General features: G+C 32.7%; 1 protein-coding gene across 4 annotated transcripts in view; it reads left to right on the forward strand.

Moving 5' to 3' along the window:
* LOC148949208 (uncharacterized) overlaps positions 1 to 17,888 on the forward strand; it is a 242,483-nt gene that overhangs the window by 163,593 nt on the left and 61,002 nt on the right. The gene's annotated exons all lie outside the window — the stretch shown is intronic.

A 17,888-nucleotide genomic window follows, 5' to 3' on the forward strand; every position in this document is an offset into this window, starting at 1 on the left:
TCTCTTCGTTTTGAGCTTGATTTATTATATGACTTTGTTTATGCTCGGTTTATATTCTAGTGTGGCTCTCTACTTTTTTTGGAAAACATATTTTTTGGTTGTAAAATTTCAGGCGAAACTTGAATATTTAGTCAGAACGTTCGATAAGCCTTAGTTTTTTTTTTATAGCAACTTAAAATAAAACTCTTACTATAAAATTCGTGTGGCTGGGAAGGGAATTTTCAATTATATTGAGATTGAAAATCTTAAAAATTTTGCAGATTTTCTTCAAGAGGGCTGAGGCCATCCTGACAATCATTCTGTAGGCATTCTTGAATATGCACAAATCTGAATCCAAATTTTATTAAACGGTTTTTCCGTGACCTCATATTATGCTTGTTATAATGATAGTTTGTTGAGTTAATACATGTGAAAGTGACTACAACCAGATTTGTAACCTCAATTTTCGGTCTTGAGGTTCACTAGGCCCTGTCTAACTGCCCTATAAGTTTCAAGTCAATCTAAATGTTTTTGCAGGTATTCATAAGTCATAAATTCGTGCAAACAAACCTTAAAACCTTATGTGTTTATAGAGGTCTTGCCTTGTCTGGAGTTATCTGGCCTTGTTTATCTGGCCTGGCCTGGAGTTATCTGGCCTGTAGTTTTCAAGCCTACCAAGAACGAAAAATTCTTGGCCCATTTTTGGGTGATACGAAATGATCCTGCCGAGATTATTTTCAATTTTTACTTTTTTAAGGGTCTACCTTGCCCAGGAGCTTGTGATTATAGTTTTAAAACCGATTTGATAAAAAAAGACTAAATGAAAAATTATCAAAACCTTAAGGAAGAAATGTCAGTAGTAGAATGCTAATAATGAATTCTGAGCCTTTACATTCCTTCCTGTGCTATTCGGGACCTTTACGGTCCGTCCTGTGCTATTTGGGGCCTTTACGGTCCTTCCTGTGCTATTTGGGATTGCATAATATGTGATGAAGAATGAGCTTCTGACTCCTAATTCATGTAAGTCAGATTTCTACTTCAAAATATATATATGGCCTACATGCCTTTTAGGGTAAGTACATTATCCGTGTAAAAAAAACGGTGCGTCTTGGCTAAGTGTTAATATATTCATTTTTTTTAATATAAAATCGAGTTTCAAATTAGAATTTTGTACAGTTTGAATACTTCATTCGTTCGATCTATATATATATATTTTACGGTCATTTACATTGGTAAAGATATGGAATGTTCTAAGCGAGTTCTGGTGAGTAAAATTTTCTTATATTATAATAAAAAGAATCCGTTTTGCGTCGCATCAAGTTTTCACTGGCCTATATTGAACTAATGTGTAAACATGCTCTTATCAGATAGTGGAAAAACACCCTTTTCAGGTATGAGGATGTAAAGCGATTTGATTATTTTATGGTGAAACTGTCTGCCCTGTTTGAATTTTAACACCCTTTTCAGGTATGAGAATGTAAAGCGATTTGATTATTTTATGGTGAAACTGTCTGCCCTGTTTGAATATTTACTAAAATTTGAAAAAAAACAGGGACTTTTTAATTTGAATAGGAAGCTTTTTTGAAAGTGCTAACAGCTTTAGCGTAAAGAGCATGATATTGAGGAGGGGGTGATCCCTCATATCCGGATTAAATCTGCCGAAACTAATATGCAAATTCTGTTTTAATTTTTCATGCACGATGAGCCTAAATCGAAATGAACCTACTATTACTTATTAAAATTGAATATTTACTAAAATTGAAACACATGGACTGTTTAATTAGCATAGGAAGCTTTTTAAAAGAGCTAACAGCTTTAGTGTAAAAACCAAGGTATTGAGCCAAAAATGTGGAATTTTGCATTTTTGAGAGAGTAGAAGGATTTTGTACGGGGATTAATTTTACATGAGGAGGGGGGGTTTCCAGGGGGGAAGTTTTCAGGGGGGAAATTTTACAAGTTTTTTTCCGGAGACGTAAACTAACTTTTAAATTAAATTTTAGGTCTTTTGTCTTAGGGATTTGCTCCTCAAATTTTTAAATTGAAAAATGAGTTTGCTGTTCTATTCGTAAAGACAATCTTTCAAGCTCTAATCAGCAAAAATGACAAGTATTATCCATCTAGGACTTCCGCTCTTTTCTTTATGTGTTTAAGTAGCTTGAAATTTATGTCTTTAAGCTTACGAGCTACCCACTGAGAAAACAGAAAATAATTTTTATTTTTATTTTAGGATGCTGTTGGTCAGCCATCACAACAGAAGCGTACAAAGTTGGATGAAGCCCAGGACAACGTCGAGACAGGGATAATCGAGTCATTAAATTCAATCAGGCAAACTGTAATTCGCTTCGCTCCCCATTCCAAAGGAAAGGAGGAGGATTCTATGGACATAGCGATGATTTTTGACGTGAGTGCAAATAGATATTCTGAAAATATTTCAATAATTCATTAAATCAATTCCTTATACGATTGATGTGAATAATTCGATTTCTCGATTGACTTGTAAAAATATGCGAGACGATATAATTAGATTAGCTTGTCTATTTAGGATAATGAGATGCAGGAGCCTTCTGGGTGTTACAAAGTTATGTCTAAAAAACCCGTCAGCTTCATATATGCATGAGATATCTAGATTATTTGATTTTATTCTAGTTCTTTTTTTTATTTGTGTTTTCTTTTGGTCGCTACTGCATGACTGCATATTTGTTGGTCGCTACTGCATGACTGCATATTTGTTGGTCGCTACTGCATGACTGCATGACACAGACAAGTTCCGGGTAATGTTTGAATAACTTCATAATTTTTGAAACAACCAAAAGAAAAATCTTAGATAACGGTGAAGGCTACTTTAATAATAAAAGTTGTTACAAGAGTCACCATTGGGGTATTTACCTAAGATTTAATTCTTTAATCGTTTGTAAATTTTTAAAGCTCTTTCTGTGAAAAGAAAAATATTGTCCTGTAGAATTGATAAAACAACCCTCAATAGGTTTTAATCATGAAGAAACAAACATCGCTTACTATCAAAAGCAAGCTGATATTCATTAATCAAAATGTTTTTCAGGAATTATGCGTTAACAACCGGAAATTCAATCTCCATTAATTTAGTAAAAACAATTGTTATGACTGGTGAAGCACAAATTGCACTAATTATTTTCATTATTATCTAATTCAGTTAATAATCATAGTTATTGCAAGAGTCGCCATCGGGGTTCTCATGCCAAATTTTACGGCAGTACTATGTGTAATCCCGAGCAAAATCAAAATTTATTACTTTCTTGTTCGTGCAGGGAAAAATCGAAATGGAGGCGTTATGTAAAGGCACTTCAATTCCGGGGTACTTTAATTGTTGATATGGAAGGAGAAAAAAGTTCTTCTTCCTACAATGATTTATTTAGTACAGGTTTACTGCTACCAGCACTTCAATCAAATCCATCACCAAGCGACATAATTTATTATGCATTTGTTCTGTAAATAATGCTATAAGCAAAAATTCGTAATTTATTATGCATTTGTTTGATAAATAAGAATCCAATTAAGAAAAAAAAAGTTTGATAAATCCGACTAGGAAAAAAATAGTGTGCTATAATTATGATAAAACTCTCCTCAAAAAAAAAATTGTTTGATAAATCCGACTAGGAAAAAAAATCCCCAGCGATCAGAAATTAAATTTTAAAAAAGTTTCTTCAACTGAAAGTAAGGAGCAAGCAGAAATTTCATTCAAGAAATTATGAAAAAGTTGTAAGTAAGGGTTCAGTTGTAATCAATAGGCTCATCAAAAGAAACCATAGTGGACGGTGAGTTTAGGTGAAACTTAAGTCCAAGTATGGATCGAAAAATAAACTATTTCTGTAGAATCTGAGCTAATAAGGGTTTTTGACCATAAACTCAAGTGATGTTTTTGAAATCCCCATTCCCACCAAACTCAAAATTTTCCCAAATTTAACTTTAGAAGATTTTTTTTGAATATTTCTAATGCACTAAGACATAGAGCGCTACAAACATCAGAATCAACTTTAGAGAGCAATTTATCTGTAAAAGAGGGGTTATTATTTCCTTACTAAATTTTTCTTCTTTTTTTTAAGGAGGAAGTGGATTCATGCAATTACTCTCCCCCTGAAAAGGAACCAAGATGGAACGATACCATATCGATGCAAGCTGCCAAAATACACGGTGAAAATATCCCTTTACACATCGACAACGATTCGAGTGAAACAAGAAAACGGTTAAGGACACTTGTAAAAACAAAGAAAACGTACAAACATAGCCTTCTGTATAATGGTAGAGATGTGAGACGCTTTAGTCAATTAAATCACGCAATGAAATACCCCCATGATATCGTTATACCCCGTGATATCGTTATGCTAAGCATTCCAAAACAAGAAAATGCTTCAGCAACCAAAGAGATTTTTTTAATGTTTCTGTACATTATGTTTTAGAATTTAAAGGCCATTAAATGTTTCACAAGTTCAAAATGGTTAATAGGCGACTCGATTTTCACTTTAAGCAATTGTAACAATAGTAGATTTTCAAAGGATGATAAATCATCCAACAAATAATGAGAAGAAAAATATTGGCATGCTCTTTCACGATTGACTTGTAAAAATATGCCACGCGATGAAACCGAATTAGCATGTCTCTTTGGGATAATGAGATGCGGGTCCCTTCTGGGTGTGAGAAATTTATGTCTAAAACACCGTCAGTTTCTTGTATGCATGTGATATCTAACATTCTAATTTAAGGAAAATTGTTATTTGTCATTCGCGAAGATAAATATTCTGAGACCTTAATAATAATAATAATAGTTTATTAAATATAAACCAGTGCGTCATGGGTATGTGTTAATATATTCAGTTTCTTTAGTATAAAATCGAGTTTCAAATTGGAATTTTATACAGTTTGAATGTTCAGCATGTAGGAGAACCCTAAATAGTCATCCCTAAAAAGGTAAGTTAACCCTAAATGGTTAAAGAATTTCTCTGAAATTACATTTTTCAGATCCAGCATGCCGGAGAAATTATACAATACTTTTCAACTTCTTGTATATCCCAACACCAAATTTTTGCAATGAAAAAGAAATATGTTACAGATCAATTCTAATTTTTTCCTGAGAAAATTAAAAGGTACCCCCTCAGTTCAAATTTTTCTCAAAGAGATGAGAATCTAAAGTTCTTTTCAAAATTTTTCGTAGAAAATAGAAAAAAAAGTTATACTTTGATCGTGAATATTCACCATGAAGATAGGGAGCTCCACTTTAATTCTCAGTTTTCTCGAAGAAGTAAAAAATGTTCAAGTTCTCTTCTGAATTTTCTTAAAGAAGAGAAAAAGTTAGCTCAATTCTGAATTATACCAATGAAAATGAAAAAAAGCTTCCACTTCAGCTCTTAATTTCTCAAAGACATAAAAAAAAATTTAAAGTTCTGTTCTAAATTTTTCCGTAGAAGATAGGAAAAGTCATACTATGATGGTGAATATTTTACATGAAGATAATAAGTTTCATTTTAATTCTAAATTTTCCTAAATTTAGTTAAGATTTTTCTCAAACAGAAGAAAAATTTAAAGTTCTCTTCCCAATTTTTCCATAGAAGAGAGTAAAAAGTTATACATTAATCGTGAATATTCACCTTGAAGACAAGGAGTTCCACTTTAATTCTTAGTTTTCTGTAAGAAGTGAAAATCTTCAAGTTCTCTTCTGAATTTTCTTAAAGAAGAAAAAAAGTTAGCTCAATTCTGAAATTTACCAAAGAAAATGAAAAAGGCTTCCACTACAGTTCTAAATTTCTCGAAGACATAAAAAAAATTTAAAGTTCTGTTCTAAATTTTTCCATAGAAGATAGGAAAAGTCATACTATGATTGTGAATATTTTCCATGAAGATAAAATTTTCACTTTAATTCTAAATTTTCTTAAATTCAGTTCCAATTTTTCTCAAAGAGATGAAAAATTTAAAGTTTTGTTTCAAATTTTTCCATAGAAGATAGAAAAAAGTTATACTTTGATCGTGTATATTCACCATGAAGATAAGGAGCACCACTTTAATTCTGTGTTATTTTAATGATGTAAAGAGAATTTCAAGTTCTCTTCTGAATGTTTTCCCCGAGAAGAGAAAAGGTTCCACTTTAATTCTGAGTTTTCACAGCAAAGTGAAGAATATATCATGTTTTCTTCTGAATTTAGTCAAAGAAAAGAAAAAAAGCTATAGTCAAATTCTAATTTTCTCAAAAAAAAGTAGGAAATTTAAAGTTCTCTTCTGAATGTTTTCCCTGAGAAGAAAAAAGGTTCCACTTTAATTCTGAGTTTTCACAGCGAAGTAAAGAAAATTTCAAGTTTTCTTCTGAGTTTTCCCAGAGAAAAGAAAAAAGTTATAGTTCAATTCTAATTTTTTCCAAAGAAAATGAAAAATCTTCGACTTTTTAATAAACATTCCAAGCGCTTGACATGCTATAGTTTCCTAAAATAATAGAAATAAAACAAATTAATGCATAAAATAATTTTATTGAAGTAACAACATGTAGAATATTAACATAAAAATATGTTACAGACATGATTATACATTATTAACATCATTGAACAACATTCAACATTCTGAATCTGGTCCATAAAATAATTTATCATGTTCTCTCTGGATACTAGAGTTAGTCGTTTCTCTTAGTTAATAACCACTAGAATAATCATTCATCCATTTTGAGTCATATACAATTTTTACTGGGATTTCACATACTGGTTCAATACACGTTTCAGCCTTGGTATTATTTGATTCATTGACTATATGATCAATGGTAGTAATAATGCTCACTTGTGCTTCATTTTCCAATCAATTTATCATTATATTCATTAGTGATATTGTATGCCAATATTCTTTTTATTTTTCCGGCAATTTCACTGTCTATAATCACATTATTTTTACAGAGGTAACAGTTCTGGCTCGTTGACAAGATATGGTTCATGATTTTGGTGCAGCAGTAGGCCTTTCTTTTCCTATTTGCTTTCATTCGAATGCTAACACCTAAAAGATGGCAATAAGATCTATCAATGGCTAACATGTTACCAGAACCATTAGCTAGAAGTTGCCCCTCTTTATCAACTATTATTTTTATGTTGGCATTCTCTTTGAGTACTAACTAATCTGGAAATGATACTTTCACATATCCACCTTTTGAGTGATGAAAATTCTTGAGCACTCCAAAGGAATTTAACTCTTCACTGTCATGACAACGTACGCATACATTCCCAATAAGATCTCCACTACTACTTGTTCCATAGTTCAAATATATCTCTCTGTTAGCATTCAAGGCAACAATTACTTTATCATGTGCACACACTTTCGTTGAATAATTCATTTTCACGTCTTTTTAAAAAAAAAATATGGTGTAGGTGTTTATCTCTCCAATTGGAAAAAATTACTGATTTAATACATGCAATAAACTAGATAGTCTCGATAACCTACCATGAGTACCACTGGGAAAGCCGCTTCCAATGTAAGAGCAGTCATAGAGTAAGTTTGCTACAGCCGCTTGCATACATAGTGAGAGAGAAATACAAAGACGACATAGATGATTAATAAAAGAAGCTCTAATCAGGCATAATCCTTCTTTTGGCAAAAAATGCAATGTTTCGAATGAATCCTATTACGATATTTGAGGAGCACTGGATCGATAGATATAGATGACAATACACAATTAAAACATCAAATACAAATTCCACATTCTTGCACGGAAATACCAAAATCATTGGTTACGTTAGGTTAGCTTACGTGCGCGCACGTAAGCTAACCTAACGTAACCAATGATTTTGGTATTTCCGTGCAAGAATGTGGAATTTGTATTTGATGTTTCAATTGTTTATTGTCATCCATATATATATTGTCCCATCCTCAACACCTAGCTCTTTACGCTAAAGTTTGAATTTTACCCCAGTTCCTTAAGAATGATGCCCGAAAAACAAGAGTCGTTATAGAATCGATCCATTGCTCCTCAAATATCGTAATAGGGTTCATTCGAAACATTGCATAATTTGCCAAAAGAAGGATTATGCCTGATTAGAGCTTTTTAATTTTTTATTAATAATCTATGTCGTCTTTGTATTTCTCTCTCACTATGTGTGCTTGCGGCTGTAGCAAAATTACTTTATGGTTGCTCTTACATTGGAAGCTGCTTTCTCAGTGGTAATCCATGGTAGGTTATCGAGACTATCTAGTTTATTGCATGTATTAAATCAGTAATTTTTTCCCATTGGAGAGATAAACACCTACACCATATTTTTTTTTTAAAGACGTGAAAATGAATTATTCGAAGAAAGTGTGTGCACATGATAAAGTCATTGTTGCCTTGAATGCTGACAGAGAGATATATTTGAACTATGGAACAAGTAGTAGTGGAGATCTTATTGGGAATGTATTTTCAAGAATTTTCATCACTCAAAAGGTGGATATGTGAAAGTATCATTTCCAGAGAAGTTAGTACTCAAAGAGAATGCCAACATAAAAATAATAGTTGATGAAGAGGGGCAACTTCTAGCTAATGGTTCTGGTAACATGTTAGCCGTTGATAGATCTTATTGTCATCTTTCCGGTGTTAGCATTCGAATGAAATCAAATAGGAAAAGAAAGGCCTACTGCTGCACCAACATTATAAATCATATCTTGTCAACGTGCCAGAACTGTTACCTCTGTAAAAATAATGTTAAAATAGACAGTGAAATTACCGGAAAAATTAAAAGAGCATTGGCAGACAATATCACTAATGAATATAATGAAAAATTGATTGGAAAATGAAGCACAAGTGAGCATTATTACTACCATTGATCATATAGTCAATGAATCAAATAATACCAAGGCTGAAACGTGTATTGAATCAGTATGTGAAATCCCAGTAAAAATTGTATATGACTCAAAATGGATGAATGATTATTCTAGTGGTTATTAACTAAGAGAAACGACTAACTCTAGTATCCAGAGAGAGCATGATAAATTATTTTATGGACCAGATTCAGAATGTTCAATGTTGTTCAATGATGTTAATAATGTATAATAATGTCTGTAACATATTTTTATGTTAATATTATACATGTTGTTACTTCAATAAAAATATTTTATGCATTAATTTGTTATATTTCTATTATTTTAGGAAACTATAGCATGTCAAGCGCTTGGAATGTTTATTAAAAAGTCGAAAAGTTTTCATTTTCTTTGGAAAAAATTAGAATTGGACTGTAACTTTTTTCTTTTCTTTGAGAAAACTCAGAAGAGAACTTGAACTTTTCTTCACTTCGTTGTGAAAACTCAGAATTAAAGTGGAACCTTAAATCTTCTCAGGGAAAACATTCAGAAGAGAACTTTAAATTTCCTATTTTCTTTGGAGAAAATTAGAATTGGACTATAGCTTTTTTCTTTTCTTTGACAAAATTCAGAAGACAACTTGAACTTTTCTTCCCTTCGTTGTGAAAACTCAGAATTAAAGTTGAACCTTATATCTTCTTGGGGAAAAATTCACAAGAGAACTTGAACTTTTCTTCACTTCTTTGATAAAACTCAGAATTAAAGTGGTGCTCCTTATCTTCATGGTGAATATACACGATCAAAGTATAACTTTTTTCTGTCTTCTATGAAAAAATTTGGAACAAGACTTAAAATTTTTCATCTCTTTGAGAAAAATTGAAACTGAATTTAAGAAAATTTAGAATTAAAGTGAAACTTTTTATCTTCATGGAAAATATTCAGAATCATAGTAGGACTTTTTCTATCTTCGATGGAAAAATTTAGAACAGAACTTTAAAGTTGTTCTATGTCTTTGAGAAATTAAGAACTGTAGTTGGAGCCCTTTTCATTTTCTTTGGTAAATTTCAGAATTGAGCTAGCTCTTTCTCTTCTTTAAGAAAATTCAGATGAGAACTTGAACATTTGCACTTCTTCTTGAAAACTAAGAATTAAAGTGGAGCTCCTTGTCTTCATGGTGAATATTCACGATTAATGTATAACTTTTTTCTATCTTCTATGTAAAAATTGGGAAGAGAACTTTAAATTTTTCTTCTGTTTGAGAAAAATCGGAACTAAATTTAAGAAAATTTAGAATCAAAGTGAAACTTTTTATCTTTATGGAAAATATTCACCATCATAGTATGAATTTTCCTATCTTATATGGATAAATTTAGAACAGAACTGTTAATTTTTTTTATGTCTGTGAGAAATTAAGAGCTGGAGTGGAAGCTTTTTTTTCATTTTCATTGGTGTAATTCTGAATTGAGCTAACCTTTTCTCTTCTTTAAGAAAATTCAGAAGAGAACATGAAAATTTTGCAGTTCTTCGAGAAAACTCAGAATTAAAGTGGAGCTCCCTATCTTCATGGCGAATATTCACGATCAAAGTATAACTTTTTTTTCTATTTTCTATAAAAAATTTTGAAAAGAACTTTAGATTCTCATCTCTTTGAGAAAAATTGGAACTGAGGTGGAACCTTTTTATTTTCTCAGGAAAAAATTAGAATTGATCTGTAACATATTTTTTTTTCATTGCGAAAATTTGGTGTTGAGATATACAAGAAGTTGAAAAGTAGTGTATAATTTCTCCGGCATGCTGGATCTGAAAATGTAATTTCAGAGAAATTCTTTAACCATTTAGGGTTAACTTACCTTTTTAGGGATGACTATTTAGGGTTCTCCTACATGCTGAACATTCAAACTGTATAAAATTCCAATTTGAAACTCGATTTTATACTAAAGAAATTGAATATATTAACACATACCCAAGACACACTGGTTTATATTTAATAAACTATTATTATTATTAAGGTCTCAGAATATTTATCTTCGCGAATGACAAATAACAATTTTCCTTAAATTAGAATGTTAGATATCACATGCATACAAGAAACTGACGGTGTTTTAGACATAAATTTCTCACACCCAGAAGGGACCCGCATCTCATTATCCCAAAGAGACATGCTAATTCGGTTTCATCGCGTGGCATATTTTTACAAGTCAATCGCGAAAGAGCATGCCAATATTTTCTTCTCTTGATTTGATGGAAGGTTTATCATCCTTTGAAAATCTACTATTGTTACAATTGCTTAAAATGAAATTCAAGTCACCTATGGGTGGATATTAATCGTTTTGAACTTGTGAAATACTTAATGGCCTTTAATTTCCCAATTATAATGACAGAGACATTAAAAAAAAATCTCTCTGGTTGCAGAACCATTTTCGTGTTTGGAATGCTTAGCGTAACGATATCACGGGGTATAACGATATCACGGGGTATTTCATTGCGTGATTTAATTGATTAAAGCATCTCACATCTCTACCATTATACAGAAGGTTATGTTTGTCCTTTTTCTGTGTTTTTACAAGTGTCCTTAGCAGTTTTCTTGTTTCACTCGAATCGTTGTCAATGTGTAAAGGGATATTTTCACCGTGTATTTTGGCAGCTTGAATCGATATGGTATCGTTCCATCTTGGTCCCTTTTCTGGGGTAGAATAATTGCATGAATACACTTTCTCCTTAAAAAAAAAGAAGTAAAATTTAGTATGGAAATAATAACCCCTCTTTTACAGATAAATTGCTCTCTAACGTTGATTCTGATGTTCGTATCGCTCTATGTCTTAGTGCTTTAGAAATATTAAAAAAAAGCTTCTAAAGTAAAATTTTGGAAAATTTTGAGTTTGGGGGGAATGGGGATTTCAAAAACATCACTAGAGTTTATGATCAAAAACCCTTATTAGCTCAGATTCTACAGAAATAGTTTATTTTTCGATCCATACCTGGACTTAAGTTTCACCTAAACTCGCCGTCCACTATGGTTTCTTTTGATGAGCCTATTGATTACAACTTAACCCTTACTTACAATTTTTTCATAATTCCTTGAATGAAATTTCTGCTTGCTCCTTACTTTCAGTTGAAGAAACTTTTTTATAATTTAATTTCTGATCGATGGGGATTTATTTTCCTAGTCGGATTTATCAAACAATGGTTTTTTGTTTTTTTGAGGAAAGTTTTATCATAATTTCAGCACACTATTTTTTTTCCTAGTCGGATTTATCAAACTTTTTTTTCTTAATTGGATTCTTATTTATCAAACAAATGCATAATAAATTACGAATTTTTGCTTATAGCATTATTTACAGAACAAATGCATAATAAATTATGTCGCGTGGTGATGGATTTGATTGTAGTGCTGGTAGCAGTACACCTGTACTAAATAAATCATTGTAGGAAGACGAACTTTTTTCTCCTTCCATATCAACAATTAAAGGACCCCGGAATTGAAGTGCCTTTACATAACGCCTCCATTTCGATTTTTCCCTGCACGAACAAGAAAGTAATAAATTTTGATTTTGCTCGGGATTACACACAGTACTGCCGTAAAATTTGGCATGAGAACCCCGATGGCGACTCTTGCAATAACTATGATTATTAACTGAATAAGATAATAATAAAAATAATTAGTGCAATTTGTGCTTCACTAGTCATAACAATTGGTTTTACTAAATTAATGGGGATTGAATTTTTGGTTGTTAACACACAATTCCTGACAAAAATTTTTATTAATGAATATTATCTTGCTTTTGATAGTAAGCGATGTTTGTTTCTTCATAAATAAAACCTATCGAGTGTTGTTGTATCAACTCTACAATACAATATTTTAGCTTTAACATAAAGATATTTAAAATTTACAATCAATTCATGAATTAATATCTAGTTAAATACCCCGATGGTAACACCTGAAAAAACTGTTAATATTTAATTAGCCTTCACTGCCTTCGAAAATTTTTCTTTTGATTGTTTCAAAAATTATGAAGTTCTCCAAACATTTCCCGGAACTTGGCTGTGTCATGCAGTCATGCAGTAGTGACCAACAAATATGCAGTCATGCAGTAGCGACCAACAAATATGCAGTCATGCAGTAGCGACCAAAAGAAAACACAAATAAAAAAAAGAACTAGAATAAAATCAAATAATCTAGATATCTCATGCATATATGAAGCTGAAGGGTTTTTAAACATTAATTTGTAACACCCAGAAGGCACCCGCATCTCATTATACCAAATAGACATGCTAATCTGGTTATATCGTGTCGCATATTTTTACAAGTCAATCGCAAAATAGTATTATTCACCTCAAGCACATATGGAATCGATGTAATGAATTATTGAAATATTTTCAGAATATCTATTTGCAATCACGTCAAAAATCATCGCTATGTCCCTAGAATCCTCCTCCTTTCCTTTGGAAGGGGGAGCGAAGCGAATTACAGTTTGCCTGATTGAATTTAATGACTCGATTATCCCTGTCTCGTCATTGTCCTGGGGTTCATCCAACTTTGTACGCTTATGTTGCGATGGCTGATCAACAGCATCCTAAAATAAAAATAAAAATTATTTTCTGTTTTCTCAGTGGGTAGCTCGTAAGCTTAAAGACCTAAATTTCAAGCTACTTAAACACATAAAGAAAAGAGCGGAAGTCCTAGATGGATAATACTTGTCATTTTTGCTGATTAGAGCTTGAAAGATTGTCTTTACGAATAGAACAGCAAACTCATTTTTCAATTTAAAAATTTGAGGAGCAAATCCCTAAGACAAAAGACCTAAAATTTAATTTAAAAGTTAGTTTACGTCTCCGGAAAAAAACTTGTAAAATTTCCCCCCTGAAAACTTCCCCCCTGGAAACCCCCCCTCCTCATATAAAATTAATCCACGTACAAAATCCTTCTACTCTCTCAAAAATGCAAAATTCCACATTTTTGGCTCAATACCTTGATTTTTACACTAAAGCTGTTAGCTCTTTTAAAAAGCTTCCTATGCTAATTAAACAGTCCATGTGTTTCAATTTTAGTAAATATTCAAAAAAGAGAGGCAGGTTCACTTCGATTTTGGCTCATCGTGCATGAAAAATTAAATCAGAATTTGCATATTAGTTTCGGCAGATTTAATCCGGCAATGAGGGATCACCCCCCCCCCCCTCAATATCATGCTCTTTACGCTAAAGCTGTTAGCACTTTCAAAAAATCTTCCTATTCTAATTAAAAAGTCCCTGTTTTTTTTCAAATTTTAGTAAATATTCAAACAGGGCAGTCAGTTTCACCATAAAATAATCAAATTGCTTTACATCCTCATACCTGAAAAGGGTGTTTTTCCACTATCTGATAAGAGCATGTTTACATATTAGTTCAATATAGGCCAGTGAAAACTTGATGCAACACAAAACGGATTCTTTTTATTATAATATAAGAAAATTTACTCACCAGAACTCGCTTAGAACATTCCATATCTCTACCAATGTAAATGATCGTAAATTATATATATATAGATAGAATGAATGAACTATTCAAACTGTAGAAAATTCTAATTTGAAACTCGATTTTATAGTAAAAAAAAACTGAATATATTAACACATAGCCAAGACACACCGGTTTTGTGACACGGATAATGTACTTACCCTAAAAGGCATGTAGGCCATATATATATTATAAAGTAGAAATCTGGCCTACATGAATTATGTCAGAAGCCTGTCCTTCATCACATATTATGCAATCCCAAATAGCACAGGAAGGAACGTAAAGGCCCCAAATAGCACAGGAAGGAACGTAAAGGTCCCGAATAGCACAGGAAGGAACGTAACGGCTCAGAATTCACTATTAGCATTCTACTGTCAGTATATATCAATTAAACTGGCAATCCCCGGTCATTTGCTTTTTTTTTCAGTAAAGCGCAAATTGTGTTCTGGTCTTGAGAAGGCATTGGGGTTATCAGCCCTATTCATGTTAATTTTTGCTCGTTTTGAGTTTGACTTGGCTATTTATTTTAAATTATTTTCGTTTTGAGTTTCATTAATTTATTGATAGTGATTTGTGATAGTTTACGCTTGGAAGATTATTTTACTTTATCTCTTGGCTTAATGGAGCTCTTTACTTTTCTTTGAAAAACTTGTCTTGTCGAAAAAGGTTTTTAAATTAATATGGTTTAATACGCAGGTAGTTGTGGAACTGAATTAGGGTCGTTGTCACATATAGGTTCCAAAAGTATTCGGTGGGTTTACAAGATTTGCATGATTATCTCTTCAACCTCTTTTGAGGTGAGCTTGTCTGAATTAGTAGGCCTATATATCTAAGTTTGTTCTGTGTTATAATATGTAAATTGTGTCTTTTACTCTATATGCTGCGACCTTTTTGTGTATATTTTTTGTATGAATTAAATAAAAAAAACAAGTTTTTTCAACTGAAAGTAAGGAGCAACTTTAAAACTTAAAACGAACAGAAATTATTCCATATATGAAAGTGGCTGTCTCCTCATCAACGTCCCAATCTTTACGCTAAAGATGGTGTCTTTGTCACAACTTTACTTTTTAAAGTAATAAGAAACTTTAGCGTAAAGAGCGGAACGTTGATGAGGGGACAGCCCCTTTCATATATAGAATAATTTCTGTTCGTTTTAAGTTTTAATTATGCTCCTTACTTTTAGTTGAAAAAACTTTTTTTTTATTTAATTTCTCTTCGTTTTTTAAATAATGCCTGGAAATCTGGCTACTCCTCTGCTGAAAAATGCCTCCTCTCCAGGAATTTATTCTCTAGACATTTCAATCCTGGTGAAAATTTACCCAGGACAATTACCCTTAACATTTCCATGCGTAAAATTGAGTAGGCAATGAGAAAGCAAGACATAAGAAGAGTTTCGCATAGGAATTCTGGTAAATTCCCTCAGTGTAAAATTTCCTCGGAAAAATTCCCCCTTAGAAACTTCCCTCCCCATGAAAAATTATTCCCGTGGAAAATTCCACCAGTAGAAAATTCGCCCCCCACCCCGAAAAATGTATGCATACTTCCCACTCACAAATACTATACCTAAGCAATAGGCAAAATTTGTAACTTTAAAATCGTTTCTCCAGGCACTTTGGGGGGAGGGGGGGGTCCTTATATCTCCAAAGGCATATTTGTTTGACCTTTCGACTATGCCGAACAAAATGACCACCTTAAGATTTTGATCGGACGATTTTGAGAAAAAAGGGGCGTGAGAGGGGGCCTGGTTGCCCAGAAATTTTTATGTCACTTAAAAATGATACTAGAACTTTTAATTTCCGTTTGAATGAGCTCTTTTACGATATTCTTGGTCGATTGGGTCGATGCGATCACCCCTGGGAAAAACAAACAAATAAACACATATCCGTGATCTTTCTTCTGGCAAAAAATATAAAATTCCACATTTTTTTCAGATAGGCACTTGAAACCTCTACAGTAGGGATTTCTGATACGCTGAATCTGATGGTGTGATTTTCATAAATATATCTATTGGTATCAAAATTCCGTTTTTTAGAGTTTCGGCTACTATTGAGCCGGGTCACTCCTTACTTACAGTTCGTTACCACAAACTGTTTGATCTATTGGTATCAGAATTATGTTTTTAAGAGTCTCGGTTACTATTGAGACGCGTCACTCCTTATTACGTACATGAAGGGGGCGGCCCCTCCTCAAAACCTCAGTTTTTACGCTAAAGTATCTTGGTACTTAAAAAAAAAACTTCTTATTGTTCTAATTAAACGAACTTTGTTTTTCAGCAGTCGCTCTGAAAGAATTGGAGAATTCGAACTTTAGCATAGAAAGCGGGGTGTCAAGGAGGGAGCAACCCAATAATATACGTAATAATTTCTGTTAGTTTTAAGTTTTAATGTTGCTCCTTACTTTCAGTTGAAAAAACTTGTTTTTTAATTTAGTTTCTGATCGGTAAAAAAAATACGTCAGGATGTCTGGCTCCAATTCCACGGAAAAATCCCCCTTCCCACGGAATTATCCTCTGGACAATTCAATCCTAGTGAAAAATTACCCCGGACAATTATCCTTAACATCTCCACTCGTAAAATTGAATTCGTAAAGAGAAAGCAAGACACTTAAAGACATTTTGTATAGGGATTATGGCAAATTCCCCAGTTTAAAATTTCCCCTGAAAAGGTCCCCTGGAAACTTCCCTCTTTATGAAAATTTCTCTCCGTGTAAAATCCCCCCCCTGCAGAAAATCCGTCCTCCCTCTTCCACCGTCCTTCCGTTAGAATGAGCACTATCCCGACGTTCTAGGCCCACTGGGTCGATACGATCACCCCTAGGAAAAAAAAAACAAAAAAAAAACAAACAAACAAGTAAACGTGAACTGAAGCTTGAGCTTGGAACTTCTGCACTAGGGTTCTTTGATACGCTGAATCTGAAGGCGTGATTTTCATTAAAATTCTATGACTTCTAGGGGGTATTTCCCCCTTTTTTTGAAAATCGGACAAATTTTCTCAGGCTAGTAGTTTTTGATAGGTAAGATTAAACTTCATGAAACGTATGTATTTGGAATCAGCATAATAAGCCAATTCTTTTGATATACCTATTGGTATCAAAATTCTGTTGTTTAGAGTATCGGTTACAATTGAGCTGGGTGGCTCCTTACTTACAGTTCCTTACCACGAACTGTTTGATGGGCTAAGAGGACTTTGTGTTTGTTTTGCTTGTCTCATGTGCCGCATATCGTTGTTTTCTAAAGAGTGCTATGTTATCTAAAATTTAATTGATTTGGATTTCTGAATTACTTCTGTGTTGTGTTTACGTGCATTCTGTGTGTGACAGAATCATGAAAACGTGAAAAAAAAACTGTTCTACTTGGAGTATTTTCCGCTGCTTTTAGAGCCCTGTCACGTTTGCCAATAGTCTTTGTCCGTTACTTCCGGAATATTTTAGGAGAATGATGCAAAAAGGGAATGCTTTTTGGGAGAAGGCATAATTAAAAAAAAATTCTTCTTTTAGTCTTTCCTTGTTTTGTTTTAGACTCTTAGCTTCTTGGTTTTCTTTTAAACTTCGTATTAGTTTTAGATTTTTGCTTCTTTTTTTTTATTTATTATCTTCGCTTGTGCTGTGGACATTTCGTTGCCCGTACTATTAAAGAATCTCCGGTAGATTT

The sequence above is a fragment of the Artemia sp. Qi Xiang Cuo genome, chromosome 8 (genome assembly GCF_049724085.1).
Source record: "Artemia sp. Qi Xiang Cuo chromosome 8, ASM4972408v1, whole genome shotgun sequence".
Lineage (NCBI taxonomy): Eukaryota > Metazoa > Arthropoda > Branchiopoda > Anostraca > Artemiidae > Artemia > Artemia sp. Qi Xiang Cuo.